Source organism: Miscanthus floridulus, chromosome 3 (assembly GCF_019320115.1).
Source record: "Miscanthus floridulus cultivar M001 chromosome 3, ASM1932011v1, whole genome shotgun sequence".
Taxonomy (NCBI): Eukaryota; Viridiplantae; Streptophyta; class Magnoliopsida; order Poales; family Poaceae; genus Miscanthus; species Miscanthus floridulus.
This window is the reverse complement of record NC_089582.1, coordinates 20520911-20534769: the sequence shown is the minus strand read 5'-3', so window position 1 is coordinate 20534769 and position 13859 is coordinate 20520911. Positions and strand designations below refer to the sequence as shown.

The 13859-nt window shown below is 40.8% G+C and overlaps 1 pseudogene; it reads left to right on the top strand.

The window, feature by feature from the left end:
• Positions 1–13859, top strand: part of LOC136543302 (uncharacterized) — a 32618-nt pseudogene that overhangs the window by 476 nt on the left and 18283 nt on the right.

The following is a 13859-nucleotide window of genomic DNA, read 5'->3' as shown; positions in this document are numbered from 1 at the left end:
TAGCTCATCATCCAAGAACAAGGGCAAGTCCAAGAAAGTATCAAGTGATAATGAGGATCTTAGTGACATTGATGATGAGGCCATGGCTCTATTTGTGCGCAAGATGGGAAAATTCATGAAGAAGAAGGGCTATGGTGCAAGAAAGAGAAGAGATCACACCAAAAGCAAACAATATATGAGAAGATGCTACAATTGCAAGAGCCCCGATCACGTGTAGCGGATTGTCCCTACAATAGTGACAATGATGAGGATAAGAAGAAGAAGAACAAGAAGGAGAAGAAGGAAAAGAAGGAGAAGAAGATGACCTTCCAAAAGAAGAAGAAAGGTGGAGGCTATGTGGTCACTTGGGATAGTGATGACTCATCGGATAGTGATGATTCTAGTGATGATGGCAAGATATCGATCAAGAAAGCACTAGCAAGCATTGCCATCAACAACAAGCCCTTCATCTTCGACACTCCATCGACATGCCTCATGGCAAAGCCTACCAAGGTAAAATATGATGTGAGTGATGAAGATGAATGTGAAAGTGATGCTTGTAGGAGTGATGATGACGACGAAGAGTACTCCAAGGAGGAGCTCATGGACATGTGTGAGCAAGTGAACACTTGCTTTGAGATAAAGAGAAAGGAGTGCAAAGAATTGAATAAGAAAGTCAAATTTCTTGAGCAATCTCTTGATGAGCTCAATGCCACTCATGAGAGGCTAATGAAAGCCTATGAGAAGCTTGGCAAAGCTCACTCTAAGCTTGAGAAAGCTCACTCCTCTCTCATCGAGAAAGTCAAGAAGGAGGAGGCCAAGAAGGAGCAAGTGATCGTGTCTTGTGATGTGGGACTAACATGTGATCTTATTGATGAATCTTTTTATAAGCCCATTGTAGTTGCTCCCACTAACTTTTCTTGTAGCACTACTACTTCTACTTCACCTTTGAGTGATGGTCTCACTTGTGATGCCTCACTAATGGTGGAAAATAAGACCCTCAAGGAGGTGAATGAGCTCACTCGTGCCTTAGGCAATGCCTATGGTGGAGATGCCCGCTTGCTAAAGTTCTTGGGTAGCCAAAGATTTTCTCTCAACAAAGAGGGATTATGCTATACCCCCAAAAAAGACAAGGCGGCCTTTGTCACTCCCAAAGTTAGCTTTTGTGAAGGGCAATGGTCGGTTTTGCAATAGATGCAAGCAAGTTGGGCATGTAGAACAATATTGCAAGAGTAACAAGAACAAGGTACCTAATGTATCCTCAATTAAATTTGATTCTTGTTACATGCTTTTTAAGGGTGCCAATGGTGTGAAGGTTAAGTCCATTGGTACACCAATTGTGGGCCCAAAGAAGTAGGCCATTTGGGTACCAAAGACCTTGGTAACTAACCTTCAAGGACCCAAGCAAGTTTGGGTATCTAAAAAGAATTGATCTTCTTTTGTAGGTCAATTATAAAGCAGGAGGAAGGCATTGGGTACTTGATAGTGGGTGCACACAACACATGACCGGTGATCCAAGAATGTTCAATTCAATTAATGAAAACAAGAGCAATGGGATTGATAGTATCACATTTGGTGACAATGGCAAAGGCAAGGTCAAAGGGCTTGGTAAGATTGCAATATCCAATGACTTGAGCATTTCCAATGTACTACTAGTAGAGAGCTTGAACTTCAACCTATTATCGGTAGCTCAATTATGTGATCTTGGTTTCAAGTGCATATTTAGTGTGGATGATGTAGAGATCATAAGTGTAGATGGCTCTAACTTGATATTCAAAGGATTTAGATATGAGAATCTATACTTGGTTGATTTCAATGCTAGAGAGGCTCAATTATCAACATGCTTGATCACTAAGTCGAGCATGGGTTGGTTATGGCATAGAAGGCTTGGTCATGTTGGAATGAAACAATTGAACAAGTTGATCAAGCATGACTTAGTTAGAGGCTTGAAAGATGTCACATTTGAGAAGGATAAGCTATATAGTGCATGTCAAGCCGGAAAGCAAGTTGGTAACACTCATCCTAAGAAAAGCATCATGAGCACATCTAAGGCATTTGAGTCGATACACATGGACTTGTTTGGACCAACCACATACACGAGCATTGATGGAAACAAATATGGATTTATGATTGTGGATGATTTCACTAGATACACATGGATATTCTTTCTAGTGGATAAGAGTGATGTGTTTGCAACATTTAAATCATTTGTCAAGGGCATTCACAATAAGTTTGAAACAACCATCAAGAAAGTGAGAAGTGACAATGGAAGTGAGTTCAAGAACATAAGAATTGATGAGTTATGTGATGAATTTGGAATTAGACATCAATTCTTGGCCAAGTATACTCCACAATCAAATGGTCTTGTTGAGAGAAAGAATAGAACACTCATTGACATGGCAAGATCAATGTTGAGTGAGTACAATGTGAGTCATTCATTTTGGGCCAAAGCAATCAATACGGCTTGCTATTATAGCAACCGACTCTATTGTCACCCCATGATGGAGAAGACACCTTATGAGCTATTGAATGGAAGAAAGCCCAATATAGCATACTTTCGGGTTTTTGGTTGTAAATGCTACATATTGAAGAAAGACACTAGATTGAGCAAGTTTTAAAAGAAATATGATGAAGGTTTCTTGCTTGGTTACTCCACTACTAGCAAGGCTTATAGAGTTTGGAATTTGGCTAGTGGTACTCTTGAGGAGGTTCATGATGTGGAATTTGATGAAACAAATGGTTCCCAAGAGGAAGATGAAAATCTAGATGATATAAGAGGCACTCAATTGGTCAATGTAATGAAGAACATGGACATTGGTGATATAAGGCCTAGAGAGGTGATTGATGTTGAAGATGACAAGAACCAAGTGCTCTCTAACTCAAATGTGCAAGCTAGTGGTTCTCATGATCAAGTTCAAGCAAGAACTAGTGATGACAAAGTGCAAGATCAACAAGTGGCTAGTTCATCATCTCAACCAAGTGATCAATCAAATGAAAGCAATCAAGTGCAAGTGCTTCAACCAACCAATGTTGCAAAGATCATCTATTGGACACTATCATTGGTGATATTTCAAGATGTGTGCAAACTAGATCAAGATTGGCTTCATTTTATGAGCATTTCTCATTTGTGTCATCCATTGAACCTAAAAAGATAGATGAAGCTTTAAAGGATGTTGATTGGGTTAATGCTATGCATGAAGAGCTAAACAACTTCACAAGAAACCAAGTATGGGAGTTAGTTGAGAGGCCTAAGAATCATAATGTGATTGGAACTAAGTGAGTCTTTCGGAACAAACAAGATCAAGATGGGATAGTAATAAGGAACAAAGAAAGATTAGTGGCTCAAGGTTACACTCAAGTTGAAGGTCTTGACTTTGAAGAAACATATGCCCCAGTTGCAAGATTGGAAGCAATTAGGATCTTGTTAACCTATGCTTGTGCCCACAACATCAAGTTGTACCAAATGGATGTGAAGAGTGCATTTCTCAATGGGTACATCAATGAGCTTGTGTATGTTGAGCAACCTCCCGGTTTTGAAGATGAAAAGAAACCCAACCATGTTTACAAGTTGAGAAAGGCTTTGTATGGATTAAAACAAGCACCTAGAGTATGGTATAAGAGATTGAGGGATTTCCTACTCTCTAAGGGATTCAAGATGGGAAAGGTTGACACCACTCTCTTCACCAAGAAGCTTGGAAATGACTTGTTTATAATACAAATCTATGTTGACGACATCATTTTTGGGTCAATAAATCAAGATTTTTGTGAGGAGTTTGGCAAGATGATGGCTAGTGAGTTTGAAATGTCTATGATTGGAGAGCTTAGCTACTTCCTTGGTTTTCAAATCAAGCAAATAAAGAATGGCATATTTGTGAGTCAAGGCAAGTATATCAAGGACATGCTCAAGAAGTTTGGAATGGATGATGCTAAAGCTATTAGTACACCAATGGGGACAAGTGGAAGCTTGGATAGTGATGCTAGTGGCAACATGGTGGTTCAAAAGATGTATCGGTCTATGATTGGAAGCCTACTCTATGTGACCGCATCAAGGCCGGATGTGATGTTTAGTGTATGCATGTGTGCTAGATTCCAAACCTCACCAAGAGAAAGTCATTCGAAAGCAATAAAGAGAGTATTGAGGTACTTAAAGCATACACAAAATGTTGGATTGTGGTATCCCAAAGGAGCAAGATTTGAGTTTATTAGATATTTGGACTCTGATTATGCACAAGCTTTCTTTGATGGCAAACCACCTTTCTTTGATGGCACAAGCTATGGTTATTGGAAGAGAAAGATAAGGGTGTATCTTGGTTCAATCAATGATCAAGTATGGGATGTAACCGAGAATGATTATGCTATCATTGATCCTGACAATCCCACCAACCAAGATAAGTCCAACAAGCAATGCAATACAATGGCTCTCAACACCTTATACAATGCCATTGATCCAAAGGTGTTTGAGCAAATCAAGGATTGTGAAAGAGCAAATGAAGTGTGGAGGAGATTGGAGGAAACATATGAGGGCACACCGGCAGTGAAGAGTGCCAAGTTGTATATTCTCAAGGACAAGTTGACAAGCTTCAAGATGAAGAAAGATGAGAGCATTCCGGAGATGTTTCATCAATTACATGTGATTATCAATGACTTGAAGGCTTTGGGAGAGAAGATCAAGGATGATGATGTCTCTCATCGATTCTTGATGTGCCTACCTCCAAGATTTGAGATGTTAAGATTGCTTATCATAAGAGGAGGATTAAAGGATATCACCCCTAACCAAGTACTAGGTGATGTCATGACACAAGAGACATACCGTGTGGAAAGGAAAGTGGATGACAAGGATGATAAGAAGGAAGAAGAAGACAAGAAGAAGAAAAGCATATCATTCAAGGCTAGTTCATCATCATACAAAAACAAGGGCAAGTCCAAGAAAGAATTAAGTGATGATGAGGATCTAAGTGATATTGATAATGAGGCTATGGCTCTCTTTGTGCGCAAGATGGGCAAGTTCATGAAGAAGAAGGGCTATGGAGCAAGAAAGAGAAGAGATCACACAAAGAGCAAAGAATATGTGAGAAGATGCTACAATTGCAAGAGCCCCGATCATGTTGTAGCAAATTGTCCTTACAATAGTGACAATGATGAAGATGAGAAGAACAAACACAAGAAGGACAAGAAAGAAAAGAAGGAGAAGAGAATGACCTTTCAAAAGAAGAAGAAGAGTGGAGGCTATGTGGTCACATGGGATAGTGATGGCTCATCGGATAGTGATGGCTCTAGTGATGATGACAAGAAATCTATCAAGAGAGCACTAGCAAGCATCGCCATCAACAAGAAGCTCTCCATCTTCGACACTCCATCGACATGTCTCATGGCAAAGCCTACCAAGGTAAAATATGATGTGAGTGATGATGAATGTGAAAGTGATGCTTGTAGGAGTGATGATGATGATGAGGAGTACTCAAAGGAGGAGCTTATGGACATGTGCGAGCAAGTGCATACTTGCTTTGAGATGAAGAGAAAAGAGTGCAAGGAATTGAACAAGAAAGTCAAATTTCTTGAACAATCCTTCGATGAGCTCAATGCCACTCATGAGGGGCTAATGGATGCCCATGAGAAGCTTGGCAAAGCTCACTCTAAGCTTGAAAAGGCTCACTCCTCTCTCATTGAGCAAGTCAAGAAGGAGGAAGCCAAGAAGGAGCAAGTGATAGTAACATGTGATGTGGGACTAATATGTGATCTTATTGATGAATCTTTTCATGAACCCATTATTGTTGCTCCTACTAACACTTCTTGTAGCACAACCATTACCACTCCACCTATGAATGATACATCACTAATGGTGGAAAATAAAACCCTCAAGAAGGAGGTAAATGAGCTCACTCGTGCCTTAGGCAATGCCTATGGTGGAGATGCTTGCTTGCTAAAGTGCTTGGGTAGCCAAAGGTTTTCTCTCAACAAAGAGGGATTAGGCTATACCCCCAAGAAAGGCAAGGCGGCCTTTGTCACTCCCAAAGCTAGCTTTGTGAAGGGCAATGGTCGATTTTGCAATAGATGCAAGCAAGTTGGGCATATAGAGCAAAATTGCAAGACTAATAAGAACAAGCTACCTAATGTATCCTTAATTAAATTTGATTCTTGTTACATGCTTTTTAAGGGTGCAAATGGTGTGAAGGCTAAGTTCATTGGTACACCAATTATGGGCCCAAAGAAGAAGGCCATTTGGGTACCAAAGACCTTGGTGACTAACCTACAAGGACCCAAGCAAGTTTGGGTACCTAAAAGGAATTGATCTTCTTTTTGTAGGTAAATTATAAAGCCAGAGGAAGGCATTGGGTGCTTGACAGTGGGTGCACACAACACATGACCGGTGATTCAAGAATGTTCAATTCAATCAATGAAAACAAGAGCAATGGGTTTGATAGTATCACATTTGGTGACAATGGCAAAGGCAAGGTCAAAGGGCTTGGTAAGATTGCAATATCCAATGATTTGAGCATTTCCAATGTGCTATTAGTAGAGAGCTTGAACTTCAACCTATTATCGGTAGCTCAATTATGTGATCTTGGTTTCAAGTGCATATTTGGTGTGGATGATGTAGAGATCATAAGTGTAGATGGCTCTAACCTATTAACGAAGATAGATGAAGCTTTGAGGAATGTTGATTGGATCAATGCTATGCATGAAGAGCTAAACAACTTTATAAGAAACCAAGTATGGAATTTAGTTGAGAGGTCTAAGGATCATAATGTGATTGGAACTAAGTGGGTCTTTCAAAACAAGCAAGATCAAGATGGGATAGTAATAAGGAACAAAGCAAGATTAGTGGCTCAAGGTTACACTCAAGTTGAAGGTCTTGACTTTGGAGAAACATATGCCCCGGTTGCAAGATTAGAAGCAATTAAGATCTTATTAGCCTATGATTGTGCCCACAACATCAAGTTGTACCAAATGGATGTGAAAAGTGTATTCCTAAATGGGTACATCAATGAGCTTGTGTATGTTGAGCAACCTCCCAGTTTTGAGGATAAAAAGAAACCCAACCATGTATACAAGTTGAGAAAGGCTTTGTATGGATTGAAGCAAGCACCTAGAGCATGGTATGAGAGATTGAGGGATTTCCTACTCTCTAAGGGGTTCAAGATGGGAAAGGTTGACACCACTCTCTTCACCAAGAAGCTTGGAAATGACTTGTTTGTAATGCAAATCTATGTTGATGATATCATCTTTGGGTCAACAAATCAAGAATTTTGTGAGGAGTTTGGCAAGATGATGGCAAGTGAGTTTGAGATGTCCATGATTGGAGAGCTTAGTTACTTCCTTGGTCTTCAAATCAAGCAAATGAAGAATGACACATTTGTGAGTCAAGGCAAGTATATCAAGGACATGCTCAAGAAGTTTGGAATGGATGATAGTAAAGCTATTAGTACACCAATGGGGACAAGTGGAAGCTTGGATAGTGATACTAGTGGCAACATGGTGGATCAAAAGATGTATCGGTCTATGATTGGAAGCCTACTCTATGTGACCGCATCAAGGCCGGATGTGATGTTTAGTGTATGCATGTGTGCTAGATTCCAAGCCTCACCAAGAGAAAGTCATTTGAAAGCAACAAAGAGAATATTGAGATACTTGAAGCATACACAACGTGTTGGATTATGGTATCCCAAAGGAGCAAGATTTGAGTTGATTGTATATTCGGATTCTGATTATGCAGGATACAAAGTTGAGAGAAAGAGCACATCGGGCACATGTCAAATATTGGGAAGATCACTTGTGTCTTGGTCATCAAAGAAGCAAAATAGTGTAGCAGTTTCAACCGCCGAAGCGGAGTACATTTCGGCCGGTAGTTGTTGTGCTCAATTACTTTGGATAAAGACGACTTTAAGTGACTTTGGAATCAAATTCAAGCAAGTGCCATTGCAATGTGACAATGAGAGTGCCGTAAAGCTCACCAACAGCCTGGTTCAATATTTAAGAACAAAGCATATTGATGTCCGCCATCATTTCATAAGATATCACCAACAAAAATGGGACATTTGCATTGAGAGTGTGAGCACCGAAGATCAACTTGCCGATATCTTCACCAAGCCACTTGATGAGAAGAGGGTTTGCAAGCTAAGGAATGAATTGAACATACTTGACTTCTCCAATATGTGTTGATGCACCCCCAATTATATGACATGCCTCTCCTCCAAGCAATCCAAGGTAAAAGTTGATTGGCATGGCATACATCCTTGCTAAGGACATGTTTAGTGCATCTAGACATATTTCACATTTGGATAGGCTCATTCATGAAAATCAAATGAATTTGATGCTTGTATGGTACCACTATTGCTTGTATGCTTGAAATGATCTAGTGGTAGCATATGACATGTTTGTGGGCTTGTAAACCTAGTGTTTGATCTAGAAAATAAGCTATAAGTGTTTAACTCAACATGGTACAAGATACCCCTTATTTAGAGGTGTGAAGAAGCTTGTCCTTATATCAAACCGAGTTGAATATCTTTCGCAAGTAATCTAGATTGAACCAAATTGGGAAAATGATCCTCACTTCACATGGTTTCACCCTAACCTATCTAAAATTTGAACTCGCCTTTTGTGCTAATTGTTGACAAAGGGAGAGAGAAGTTCACAAAGATAGTAAGATAGGGGGAGCAAACAAATGAAATGATATTGTAAGAGGATCAATAAAAATTGTACACAAGTAGGGGGAGCAAGCTCATAAACTTGTATGTTGCATTTGAATGTGCATAGCAAACAAATGAAATGACATTGTAAGGGGATCAATCAAAATTGTACACAAGTAGGGGGAGCAAACTCATAAACTTGTATGTTGCATTTGAATGTGCATTTTACATATTTGCTTGCATGGCACAAGTTTTTAATTTCAATATCCATGCTTGTGTGGTGTACGCTAGTTGTAGGATTGAATGATGAAATGAAAAACTAGCATGCATAGGTTAAAGTAACTAGACTCATGCTCACATTATGAAAACTAGACCCTTACTTCTAATGTTGATCTCACGGGGTATTCTAGTTTTTGTGTATGTTTAGTCACTAATGGTGCTAAGGATGGTATATTGGTGCACTCCGATTGGTATCACGCTTCAAAGGTCCATCTCTTATACCTTAGCATCATATGGTAGACATTGTCTCCTATATTCCTGTCTAAGCATATGTGCAAGCTACAATCCAAACTCTTAGCACATATGTAGGGGGAGCAATTGCTACTGTTTGAGTTCATGAAACTTGTCCATATTCTTTTACACATGGTAAATATGCTTGGGCAAGCAACATGGATTCAATTAAATTTCAATTCATATCTTTGTGTAAGGGTTGTCATCAATTACCAAAAAGGGGGAGATTGAAAGCTCTCGTTTGGTTTTGGTTAATTGATAAAACCCTAAGTGCTAACCTAGTTTATCAAAGTGATTATAAGATAGGTAGCATTACTCCAAGTGATGAAGCAATGGCAAAGATCATGACGATGGTGATGGCATGGTGATGATCAAATGCTTGAACTTGGAAAAGAAGAAAGAGAAAAACAAAAGGCTCAAGGCAAAGGTATAAATAGTAGGAGCCATTTTGTTTCGGTGATCAAGACACTTAGCGAGTATGATCACATTTAGATTAGATAGCCGTACTATTAAGAGGGATAAAACTCGTATTGAAATGCGGTTATTAAAGTACCACTAGATGCTCTAACTCATTGCATATGTATTTGGGATCTAGTGGAGTGCTAACACCCTTGAAAATGTTTGTGAAAATATGCTAACACATGTGCACAAGGTGATACACTTGGTGGTTGGCACACTTGAGCAAGGGTTAGAAACTTCACCAGTGGAATGTCCGCCCGTAGAGTATGGACAGTCCGATGGTAGCACCAGCGTTCTATATAGAAAAGACGGAGGTCATTGTGAGTGACCGAATGCTGGTCTCAGAAGGACCAACGCGTCCGGTCAGTAGAAGCAGCGAAGACGTTGGCGTCGGTCTCTGACCGGATGCTGGGTCACTTAGTGATCAGATGCTGGAGGGGTGTGTCCAGTCCTGCTGACGTGGTAGCGCCCAGAGGAGACGCCGAGTGACCAAACACTGGGTGAGTCCGGTCAAGCATTACCGGACATGTCCGGTCGTGGATTTTTGCAAATGGATGCTTACTGAAAACGATCGGACGCTAGGGTTCTGTGTCCGGTCACTTCAAAGCAGTGTGTCTGGTCACAACTTAAATGTTCTGACGACCATTGAGATCGAGCGATTAGTGTTTGAAGCAGGGGACACATGGCGCACATCGCGTGACCAGATGCTAGGGTTCAGCGTCTGGTCGATCTGACCGGCGTGTCCGGTCGTCTTGTTTTTTAGTGGACTGAGGAGCCAACGGCTCTATTTCATGGGGGTTTCTATTTAAGCCCCATGACCGGCTCAAGCTCACTCTCTTAGCCATTTGCATTGACATAGCAACCTTGTAAGCTTAGCCAAAGTCCTCCCACTCATCTCCATCATTGATCCATCATCATTGTGAGATTGGGAGAGAATCCAAGTGCATTGCTTGAGTGATTGCATCTAGAGGCACTTGGTATTTGTGTTTCGCTATGGGATTCACTTGTTTCTCTTGGTGGTTGCCACCACCTAGACAGTTTGGAGCAGCAAAGATTGTCGAGCGGAGGTTGGTGATGTCTCTGGCTCCGATTGTGGTGATTGTGAGGGGTCTTGTGCCTTCTCCGGCGGAGCATCGAAAGGTAACTCTAGTGGATTGCTCATGTCATTGAGTTACCCCACTTGTGGGTAGGTTCTTGTGATGTCCAATTGTGTAGACGAGGTTCGTGCAACACCTCTTAGCCGTCGAACCACCAAGTGTTGGTCGACACAACAGGGACTTGCGTGCCGGCAAACACGTGAACCTTAGGAGAAAAAATTGGTTGTCTCTTGCCCTTTGGTATTCTCCTGGTGATTGATTTAGTATTCATCTTGTGATTGATTCACTCCTCTACATGATGGTATAATCACCCTACTCACTCATTTATATTCTTGCAAACTAGTTGTAGCAAGCTCTTTAGTGTAACTAGAATTGAGAGCTTGCTTTGTAGTTTAAGTTCATCTAGTGGAGCTCTTTAGCATAGCAAGTGTGAGAGCTCTTAGTGAGTAGTGAAATAACAAATTGTGTGTTTAGTGATCATAGCAACTAGAATTGTTGGATAGGTGGCTTGCAACCCTTGTAGTGCTAGAGCAAGTTTGCATTTCACTATTTGTTATACTAATTAAATTGCTCTAGCTGATTTGTAGATTTTTAAATAGGCTATTCACCTCCCCTCTAGCCATATTAGGACCTTTCACCGTTGGCATCCGATGGTTGTGGTTTGAACGCTAACACGTGGACGACCGAGGGTGCTCAACGGCTCTTTTGAGTCTTGGGGCTCTATAAATAGGAAGGTATCGGCTTGGGGCTCACTCTCTTGGCACTTTGACATACTTGACATCCTTGTAAGCCTAAGCAAACACCTCCCACTCATATCCATTATTGATTCATCATCATAGTGAGATTGAGAGTGATTTCAAGTGCATTTGCTTGAGTAATTGCATCTAGTGGCACTTGAGGATCATTGTGGCTACGAATTTCTTGTTTCTCTTGGTGGTTGCAGCCACATAGATGGCTTGGAGGAGCGGAGGAGCCTCGACATGTGTTGGTGATTGTTTGTGGCTGGCTCCAGTGATTGTGAGGGGTCTTGAACCTTCCCCAGCGGAGAGCCAAAAGGTAATTCTAGTGGATTACTCGTGTCATTGAGTTACCTCACTTATGGGTAGATTCTTACGACGCCTCTTGTGGTAGGCTAGGTGTGTGATACCTATTAGCCACCAAACCACGGAGCGTTGGTCGACACAACAGGGACATAGCGTGCCGGTAAGCACATGAACCTCAGGAGAAAATTAGTGTGTCACTTGTCTCTTGGACTTCTCCCGATGAATTGATTGTCATCATATTGTTCTTGGTTCATTCCTCGATGCGGCTGTATAATCACCTTACTCACTCCTTTACATTCCTTGCAAACTAGTTGTAGCAAGCTCTTTAGTGTAACTAGAATTAAGAGCTTGCTTGGTAGTTTAGTTTCATCTAGTGGAGCTCTTTTGTGTAGCCTTATTGAGAGCTCTTAGTGAGTAGTGGCTTAGCTCTTGATTGTGCCTAGTGATCATAGTAACTAGAATTATTGGATAGGTGACTTGCAACCTTTATAGAGCTAGAGTAAAATTGTATTACACCATTTGTCTTACTAATCAAATTGCTCTAGTGCATTTGTAGAATTTCAAATAGTATATTCACCCCCCCCTCTAGCCATAATAGGACCTTTCTAGTGGTATCGGAGCCTTGGTCACTATTTGATTGAAGGCTTAACAACCTCGGTGTCAAATTATGGCTCAAGTTGTATTTAACCATGTGGGGGGTAAACCACCATTCTTTGATGGCACAAGCTATGATTATTGGAAGAGAAAGATGAAAATATGTCTTGGTTCAATCAATGATCAAGTGTGGGATATGACTGAGAATGACTATGCTATTATTGATCCCGATAATCTCACCAACCAAGACAAGGCAAATAAGCAATGCAATACAATGGCTCTCAACACAATCTACAATGCCATTGATTCAAAGGTGTTTGAGAAAATCAAGGATCTTGATAGAGCTAGTGAGGCATGGAAGAGATTGGAGGAGACATATGAGGGCACACTGGCGGTGAAGAGTACCAAGCTATACATCCTCAAAGACAAGTTGACAAGCTTCAAGATGAAGGATGATGAGAGCATTCCAGAGATGTTCCATTGTTTGCAAGTGATTGTCAATGATTTGAAGGCTTTGGGTGAGAAGATCAATGATGATGATGTATCTCATCAGTTCTTGATATGCTTACCTCCAAGATTTGAGATGTTGAGAATGCTTATCATAAGAGGAGGATTGAAGCAATTAACCCCTAACTAAGTACTAGGTGATGTCATGACTCAAGAGACATACCATGTGGAAAGGGAGGGGGTTGACAAGGATGAGAAGAAGGAAGATGAAGACAAGAAGAAGAAAAGTGTAGCATTCAAGGCTAGCTCATCATCCAAGAACAAGGGCAAGTCCAAGACCAAGAATCAAGTGATGATGAAGATGCTAGTGACATTGATGATGAGGCCATGGCTCTCTTTGTGCGCAAGTTTGGAAGATTCATAAAGAAGAAGGGCTATGGTGCAAGAAATAGAAGAGACAACAACAAGAGCAAATAATATGTGAGAAGATGCTACAATTGTAAGAGTCTAGATCCTGTTGTAGCAGATTATCTCTACAATAGTGACAATGATGAGGATGAGAAGAAGAAGCAAAACAAGGAGAAGGAGAAGAAAGAGAAGAAGGAGAAAAAGATTACCTTTCAAAAGAAGAAGGGTGGTGGCTATGTGGTGACATGGGATAGTGATGCTTCTTCGGAGGATGATGACTCAAGTGATGGTGACAAGAAATCCAAGAAGAAAGCACTTGCAAACATAGTCATCAACAACAAGCCTTCCATCTTCGATACTTCATCAACATGCCTCATGGCAAAGCCTACCAAGATAAAATATAATGAAAGTGAAGATAAGGCTTGTGAAAGTGATGATTGTAGGAGTGATGATGATGAGGACTCCAAGGAGGCTCTCATGGACATGTTGGAGAATGCCCACACATGTCTTGAGATGAAGAGAAAGGAGTGCAAAGAATTACGGAAAGAGATCAAAGCTCTTGAGCGATCCTTTAATGAGCTCAATGCTTCTCATGAGAGTCTAAGGGAAGACCATGAGGAGCTTAGCAATGCTCACACTAAGCTTGAAAGAGCTCACTCCTCTCTACTTGAGCAAGTCAAGAAGGAGGAAGTCAA